Here is an 8,235-nt window from a genome sequence, read left to right as displayed (position 1 = left end):
CTCTACCTACCTCTGTGTTGTAAAGTATACTATCCATCCATACCTGTAGTGCATTTCAGTTTTGCAGTTTGCTGACTACCAGTATATATAATATATAGCAGTACGGCACAGTAGGCCACTGCTCTACCTACCTCTTTGTCGTCAAGTATACTATCCATCCATACCTGTGGTGCATTTCAGTTTTGCACAGTTTGCTGACCACCAGTATATAATATATAGTAGTACGGTACAGTAGGCCACTGCTCTACCTACCTCTGTGTCGTCAAGTATACAATCCATCCATACCTGTGGTGCATTTCAGTTTTGCACAGTTTGCTGACCACCAGTATATATAATATATAGCAGTACGGTACAGTAGGCCACTGCTCTACCTACCTCTGTGTCGTCAAGTATACTATCCATCCATACCTGTGGTGCATTTCAGTTTTGCACAGTTTGCTGACCACCAGTATATAATATATAGCAGTACGGTACAGTAGGCCACTGCTCTACCTACCTCTGTGTCGTCAAGTATACTATCCATCCATACCTGTGGTGCATTTCAGTTTTGCACAGTTTGCTGACCACCAGTATATAATATATAGCAGTACGGTACAGTAGGCCACTGCTCTACCTACCTCTGTGTCGTCAAGTATACTATCCATCCATACCTGTGGTGCATTTCAGTTTTGCACAGTTTGCTGACCACCAGTATATAATATATAGCAGTACGGTACAGTAGGCCACTGCTCTACCTACCTCTGTGTCGTCAAGTATACTATCCATCCATACCTGTGGTGCATTTCAGTTTTGCACAGTTTGCTGACCACCAGTATATATAATATATAGCAGTACAGTACAGTAGGCCACTGCTCTACCTACCTCTGTGTCGTCAAGTATACTATCCATCCATATCTGTGGTGCATTTCAGTTGTGCGCAGTATATATATAGTAAGAGGACAGTGCATAATTTTGCTGACCACCAGTATATAATATATAGCAGTACAGTACAGTAGGCCACTGCTCTACCTACCTCTGTGTCGTCAAGTATACTATCCATCCATACCTGTGGTGCATTTCAGTTGTGCGCAGTATATATAGTAGTAGGCCATTGCTATTGATATATTACTGGCATATAATTCCACAAATTAAAAAATGGAGAACAAAAATGTGGAGGGTAAAATAGGGAAAGATCAAGATCGACTTCCACCTCGTGCTGAAGCTGCTGCCACTAGTCATAGCCAAGACGATGAAATGCCATCAACGTCATCTACAAAGGCCGATGCCCAATGTCATAGTAGAGAGCATGTAAAATCCAAAAACATAAAACTCAGTAAAATGACCCAAAAATCTAAATCAAAATCGTCTGAGGAGAAGCGTAAACTTGCCAATGTGCCATTTACGTGGCAAGGAACGGCTGAGGGCCTGGCCTATGTTCATGGCTAGTGGTTCAGCTTCACATGAGGATGGAAGCACTCATCCTCCTGCTAGAAAACTTAAAAGAGTTAAGATGGCAAAAGCACAGCAAAGAACTGTGCGTTCTTCTAAATCGCAAATCCCCAAGGAGAGTCCAATTGTGTCGGTTGCGATGCCTGACCTTCCCAGCACTGGACGGGAAGAGGTGGCGCCTTCCACCATTTGCACGCCCCCTGCAAGTGCTGGAAGGAGCACCCGCAGTCCAGTTCCTGATAGTCAAATTGAAGATGTCACTGTTGAAGTACACCAGGATGAGGATATGGGTGTTGCTGGCGCTGGGGAGGAAATTGACAAGGAGGATTCTGATGGTGAGGTGGTTTGTTTAAGTCAGGCACCCGGGGAGACACCTGTTGTCCGTGGGACGAATATGGCCATTGACATGCATGGTCAAAATACAAAGCAAATCACCTCTTCGGTGTGGAATTATTTCAACAGAAATGCGGACAACTGGTGTCAAGCCGTGTGTTGCCTTTGTCAAGCTGTAATAAGTAGGGGTAAGGACGTTAACCACCTAGCCTAGGAGCATCCTCCCTTATACGTCACCTGGAGCGCATTCATCAGAAGTCATTGACAATTTCAAAAACTTTGGGTGACAGCGGAAGCAGTCCACTGCCAACTAAATCCCTTCCTCTTGTAACCAAGCTCCTGCAAACCACACCACCACCTCCCTCAGTGTCAATTTCCTCCTTAGACAGGAAAGCCAATAGTCCTGCAGGCCATGTCACTGTCAAGTCTGACGAGTCCTCTCCTGCCTGGGATTCCTCCGATGCATCCTTGAGTGTAACGCCTACTGCTGCTGGCGCTGCTGTTGTTGCTGCTGGGAATCGATCGTCATCCCAGAGGGGAAGTCGGAAGACCACTTGCACTACTTCCTGTAAGCAATTGACTGTCCAACAGTCCTTTGCGAGGAAGATGAAATATCACAGCAGTCATCCTGCGGCAAAGCGGATAATTCAGGCCTTGGCAGCCTGGGTGGTGAGAAACGTGTTTCCGGTATCCACCGTTAATTCACAGGGAACTAGAGAATTGACTGAGGTACTGTGTCCCCGGTACATAATACCATCTAGGTTCCATTTCTCTAGGCAGGCGATACCGAAAATGTACACAGACGTCAGAAAAAGAGTCACCAGTGTCCTAAAAAATGCAGTTGTACCCAATGTCCACTTAACCACGGACATGTGGACAAGTGGACCAGGGCAGACTCAGGACTATATGACTGTGACAGCCCACTGGGTAGATGTATTGCCTCCCGCAGCAAGAACAGCAGCGGTAGCACCAGTAGCAGCATCTCGCAAACGCCAACTCGTTCCTAGGCAGGCTACGCTTTGTATCACCACTTTCCATAAAAGGCACACAGCTGACAACCTCTTACGGAAACTGAGGAACATCATCGCAGAAGGGCTTACCCCAATTGGACTCTCCTGGGGATTTGTGACATCGGACAACGCCACCAATATTGTGCGTGCATTACATCTGGGCAAATTCCAGCACGTCCCATGTTTTGCACATACATTGAATTTGGTGGTGCAGAATTATTTAAAAAACGACAGGGGCGTGCAAGAGATGCTGTCGGTGGCCCGAAGAATTGCGGGCCACTTTCGGCATTCAGCCACCGCGTGCCGAAGACTGGAGCACCAGCAAACACTCCTGAACTTGCCCTGCCATCATCTGAAGCAAGAGGTGGTAACGAGGTGGAATTCAACCCTCTATATGCTTCAGAGGATGGAGGAGCAGCAAAAGGCCATTCAAGCCTATACAGCTACGTACGAAAAAAGCAAAGGAGGGGGAATGTACCTGACTCAAGCGCAGTGGAGAATGATTTCAACGTTGTGCAAGGTTCTGCAACCCTTTGAACTTGCAACACGTGAAGTCAGTTCAGACACTGCCAGCCTGAGTCAGGTCATTCCCCTCATCAGGCTTTTGCAGAAGAAGCTGGAGAGATTGAAGGAGGAGCTAAAACAGAGCGATTCCGCTAGGCATGTGGGACTTGTGGATGGAGCCCTTAATTTGCTTAACCAGGATTCACGGGTGGTCAATCTGTTGAAATCAGAGCACTACATTTTGGCCACCGTGCTCGATCCTAGATTTAAAACCTACGTTGGATCTCTCTTTCCGGCAGACACAAGTCTGCAGAGGTTCAAAGAACTGCTGGTGAGAAAATTGTCAAGTCAAGCGGAACGTGACCCGTCAACAGCTCCTCCTTCACATTCTCCCGCAACTGGGGCTGCGAGGAAAAGGCTAAGAATTCCGAGCCCACCCGCTGGCGGTGATGCAGGGCAGTCTGGAGCGAGTGCTGACATCTGGTCCGGACTGAAGGACCTGCCAACGATTACTGACATGTCGTCTACTGTCACTGCATATGATTCTCTCACCATTGAAAGAATGGTGGAGGATTATATGAGTGACCGCATCCAAGTAGGCACGTCAGACAGTCCGTACGTATACTGGCAGGAAAAAGAGGCAATTTGGAGGCCCTTGCACAAACTGGCTTTATTTTACCTAAGTTGCCCCCCCTCCAGTGTGTACTCCGAAAGAGTGTTTAGTGCAGCCGCTCACCTTGTCAGCAATCGGCGTACAAGGTAACTTCCAGAAAATGTGGAGAAGATGATGTTCATCAAAATGAATTATAATCAATTCCTCCATGGAGACATTCACCAGCAATTGCCTCCAGAAAGTACACAGGGACCTGAGATGGTGGATTCCAGTGGGGACGAATTAATAATCTGTGAGGAGGGGGATGTACACAGTGAAAGGGGTGAAGAATCGGACGATGATGAGGAGGTGGACATCTTGCCTCTGTAGAGCCAGTTTGTGCAAGGAGAGATTGATTGCTTCTTTTTTGGTGGGGGCCCAAACCAACCAGTCATTTCAGTCACAGTTGTCGCTGAAATTATGGGTTTGTTAAAGTGTGCATGTCCTGTTTATACAACATAAGGGTGGGTGGGAGGGCCCAAGGACAATTCCATCTTGCACCTCTTTTTCCTTTCCTTTTTCTTTGCATCATGTGCTGTTTGGGGACTATTTTTTGAAGTGCCATCCTGTCTGACACTGCAGTACCACTCCTAGATGGGCCAGGTGTTTGTGTCGGCCACTTGGGTCGCTTAGATTAGTCACACAGCAACCTCATTGCGCCTCTTTTTTTCTTTGCATCATGTGCTGTTTGGGGACTATTTTTTGAAGTGCCATCCTGTCTGACACTGCAGTGCCACTCCTAGATGGGCCAGGTGTTTGTGTCGGCCACTTGGGTCGCTTAGATTAGTCACACAGCTACCTCATTGCGCCTCTTTTTTTCTTTGCATCATGTGATGTTTGGGGCCAATTTTTTTTAAGTGCAATCCTGTCTGACACTGCAGTGCCACTCCTAGATGGGCCAGGTGTTTGTGTCGGCCACTTGGGTCGCTTAGCTTAGCCATCCAGCAACCTTGGTGCACCTCTTTTTTTCTTTGCATCATGTGCTGTTTGGGGACTATTTTTTTAAGAGCCATCCTGTCTGACACTGCAGTGCCACTCCTAGATGGGCCAGGTGTTTGTGTCGGCCACTTGGGTCACTTAGCTTAGCCATCCAGCGACCTTGGTGCACCTCTTTTTTTCTTTGCATCATGTGATGTTTGGGGACTATTTTTTTAAGTGCCATCCTGTCTGACACTGCATTGCCACTCCTAGATGGGCCAGGTGTTTGTGCCGGCCACTTGGATCGCTTATCTTAGTCATCCAGCGACCTCGGTGCAAATTTTAGGACTAAAAATAATATTGTGAGGTGTGAGGTGTTCAGAATAGACTGGAAATGAGTGGAAATTATGGTTATTGAGGTTATTAATACTATGGGATCAAAATGACCCCCACATTCTATGATTTAAGCTGTTTTTGAGGTTTTTTTGTAAAAAAAACACCCGAATCCAAAACACACCCGAATCCGACAAAAAAATTTCAGGGAGGTTTTGCCAAAACGCGTCCGAATCCAAAACACGGCCGCGAAACCGAATCCAAAACCAAAACACAAAACCCGAAAAAATTCCGGTGCACATCACTAATTATAACACAGTTGGGCCCAGCAAGCAAAATCAATTCATGACCCTTGTTCCATATCTATGCATGCCTACTTCTGCTCACTTCATGCCATAAATTAACAGAATACCTCTCCTGGTCAATTCATGCACCCCCTCCCAGGGTAGCCAACGGGGGATGGGGACTGTGGGTACTGGTGTCCTGGTCCCTTACATAGAGGGGGGCCCACCCCTGGCTCCTACCGCCAATATCTGGAGAGCTGCACCAGGCTGTAAAGCAACAGTGAGCTAATGTGAGGACTTCTTAAGACAAGCCTTATCTGCGCATTAGCTCTCTGTGAACCGTTCCTGTAGGTCCGCAACACTCCACCTATATGTAATGTCACACTATATGCAGGGTTGGGCTGGCCCACAGGGGTACAGGGGAAACCATCAGTGGGCCCTACTGCCTGGGGCCCCACCCCCTCCTCTAGGAATCAGGTTCCAGACTGTGCTGTTACTAATCTAGTACATTATCATGCATGCACTACAGTATTTACTGTATATACTTATCTAGGGGACCAACCCCTGCAAAATGGATAGGCAAGCCAATGTGCCGGCTGGGCACACCCCCTCAAGGGACTGGCCACACCCTTAAACACGGGCCTCTACCACTGTATTCCCCCGGTGGCCCTACATGCCCCAGTCCGACTCTGACTGTATGACATCACATAGGAGTGGAGCGGTGTGGCAAAATCTTTTTTTTTCTGGGGAAGGGGCCCTGTCTATTTTGTCAGTCCCGGGCCCCACAATTTCTGATGGCTACCCTGCCCCCTCCACTCACTGAGTGCCTCGCCTGAAAGTCATTTCTCTCCAACCCTCTCGTCATTTCAAAATATGGAGGGCAGCATTTGATATGTGGGACTAACTTTCATTTTGGTAGCACTAGTTGAAGGGCAGTTAGGAGTTAATTCTGGTAGTTAGATTTCGGTGATGGCCAACACACCGAGATACACAATACTACGGCTCACACCCAGATATGCACAGGGTCACAAACACCCACAGGACAACAGACTAATAAAAATGTGCAGGATTACAGCCACGCACAGGTGACACACACACACAGGGATTCACAATACTAGGACTCATGGCAAGCACACATACACTCAAGATCAGGGACACACAGAAACGCACACACATGTGTGGAGATGTGCCCTGTACTACATCATTGCAGCGGCGGATGTCCGGTGCAGGGACCAGATATTTCCCTGCACGGGACTGTCGGCAGCGGCGTTTCAAACTTGGCACCACTTGGGCCGCCAATGAGAAGCGCCTCCAGTGTCTTTTCAAACCCGGCGCCGTCCGCGAGCCAATCGCGGCTCGCGGGGGCGCCGGCCAATCAGAAGCGGGCGCGGCGAGCCAATCGGCGCTCGCCGCGTCACAGGCCCCGCCCCCGGAGTCTGACGTCAGACGCCGGGCAGGAGCCGAAGACAGAAGAAGCCGCGCCAAAGAGCGGCGAAGATCGGAGTGGCGCCAGGAGGAGGAAGACGTCGCGGAAGAAGCTCCAGTGGCCGCGGAAGAGGCCAGAAGACTCCAGGCTCCGGAAAGAAGATGTCCAGCGGCGGCTGGACACGGAGAAGAGACGGCGGCGCCGCTGGCCAGGACGGGATACGGCAGAAGAGCTCATCCAGGCCGAGAAGCGCTGCAGTGGTGGGAAGCAATGGAGCTGTGCAGTTCCACACTGCAGCCTTCTCCACCGCAGGTAGGCCCTTCTAAGGTACCCCCCCTCTCCTCCCTAGACCACCGGGTGTTCGGGCATTAGGCCCGTGGGCACAGTCAGGCCCTTCCGGCCTGTGGGCACTTAGTCGGGCCCTCCTGGCCCGTGGGGGCATTTAGTTGGGCCCCCCTGGCCCGTGGGGGCATTTAGTCGGGCCCTCCTGGCCCGTGGGGGCATTTAGTCGGGCCCTCCTGGCCCGTGGCCACGTGTAGTCGGGGCCCACCTCCCCGGCCCGTGGCCCTGATAGGCGGGCATTAGGCCCGAGGGCACATAGTGTTCACTAGGCCCGTAAGGATAGTCAGGCCACCGGCCTGTGGCACCAGTTAGGCGGGCATTAGGCCCGAGGGGCATATCAGGCAATAGGCCTGTGGGGCATTAGGCCCTAGTGTATGTTGGCCAATTAGGTTAATGTAAGGTGACGCTGGGTACTAGGCTCAGGTCACCCAACGTGCGCAAATAGTGGGCGCTAGGCCCAATAAATAAGCGGTTTCCCCGAAGGTGAATAGAGGTGGCACTGGGCACTAGGCCCAGTCCACCCCAAGGTGTTTAGGCAGGCAGGCCCGCTCGGCCTGAGCCCCTGGAAAGAGAGTACGGGAGGTGGGTGAGCTGTGCGGCCCCCACTACCTGGTGTTCTGAGTCAGGTACTTAAAGGGACAACACCGTGGTAGTTGCTTGCGCTGTGGATTGTGATTGGATATGTTGTTACCGTGCAGGGCAAAGTGTGAGCGTGTTAAGTCTGTGTTTAGTTTTGTTGCACCACACCCACAGAGCTAGTTTGAGGGCTCTGCCATTGTAGTTAGTATAGGGGTGTGACACTAGGTTAGAGTTAGGCCCTGCACGGCTGTTTGCTTGTCTGTTTGCCTCCTTACAGGGACCTGTAAGAGAAGAAGACGTTCGCAGTGCGGAACTGACGGTGAGTAGCATCTGTGTACGTTTGTCCCTTTGTCTGTCCCCGAGCGCCGGAATAGGGATTGCTCACGGACGTGAGAACCCCTTCATCACACTACGCGCGAGAGTGCG

Source organism: Pseudophryne corroboree, chromosome 4 (assembly GCF_028390025.1).
Source record: "Pseudophryne corroboree isolate aPseCor3 chromosome 4, aPseCor3.hap2, whole genome shotgun sequence".
In the NCBI taxonomy this organism is placed as follows: Eukaryota; Metazoa; Chordata; class Amphibia; order Anura; family Myobatrachidae; genus Pseudophryne; species Pseudophryne corroboree.
The sequence above is the reverse complement of the archived record's forward strand: the minus strand, read 5'-3'. Positions refer to the sequence as shown.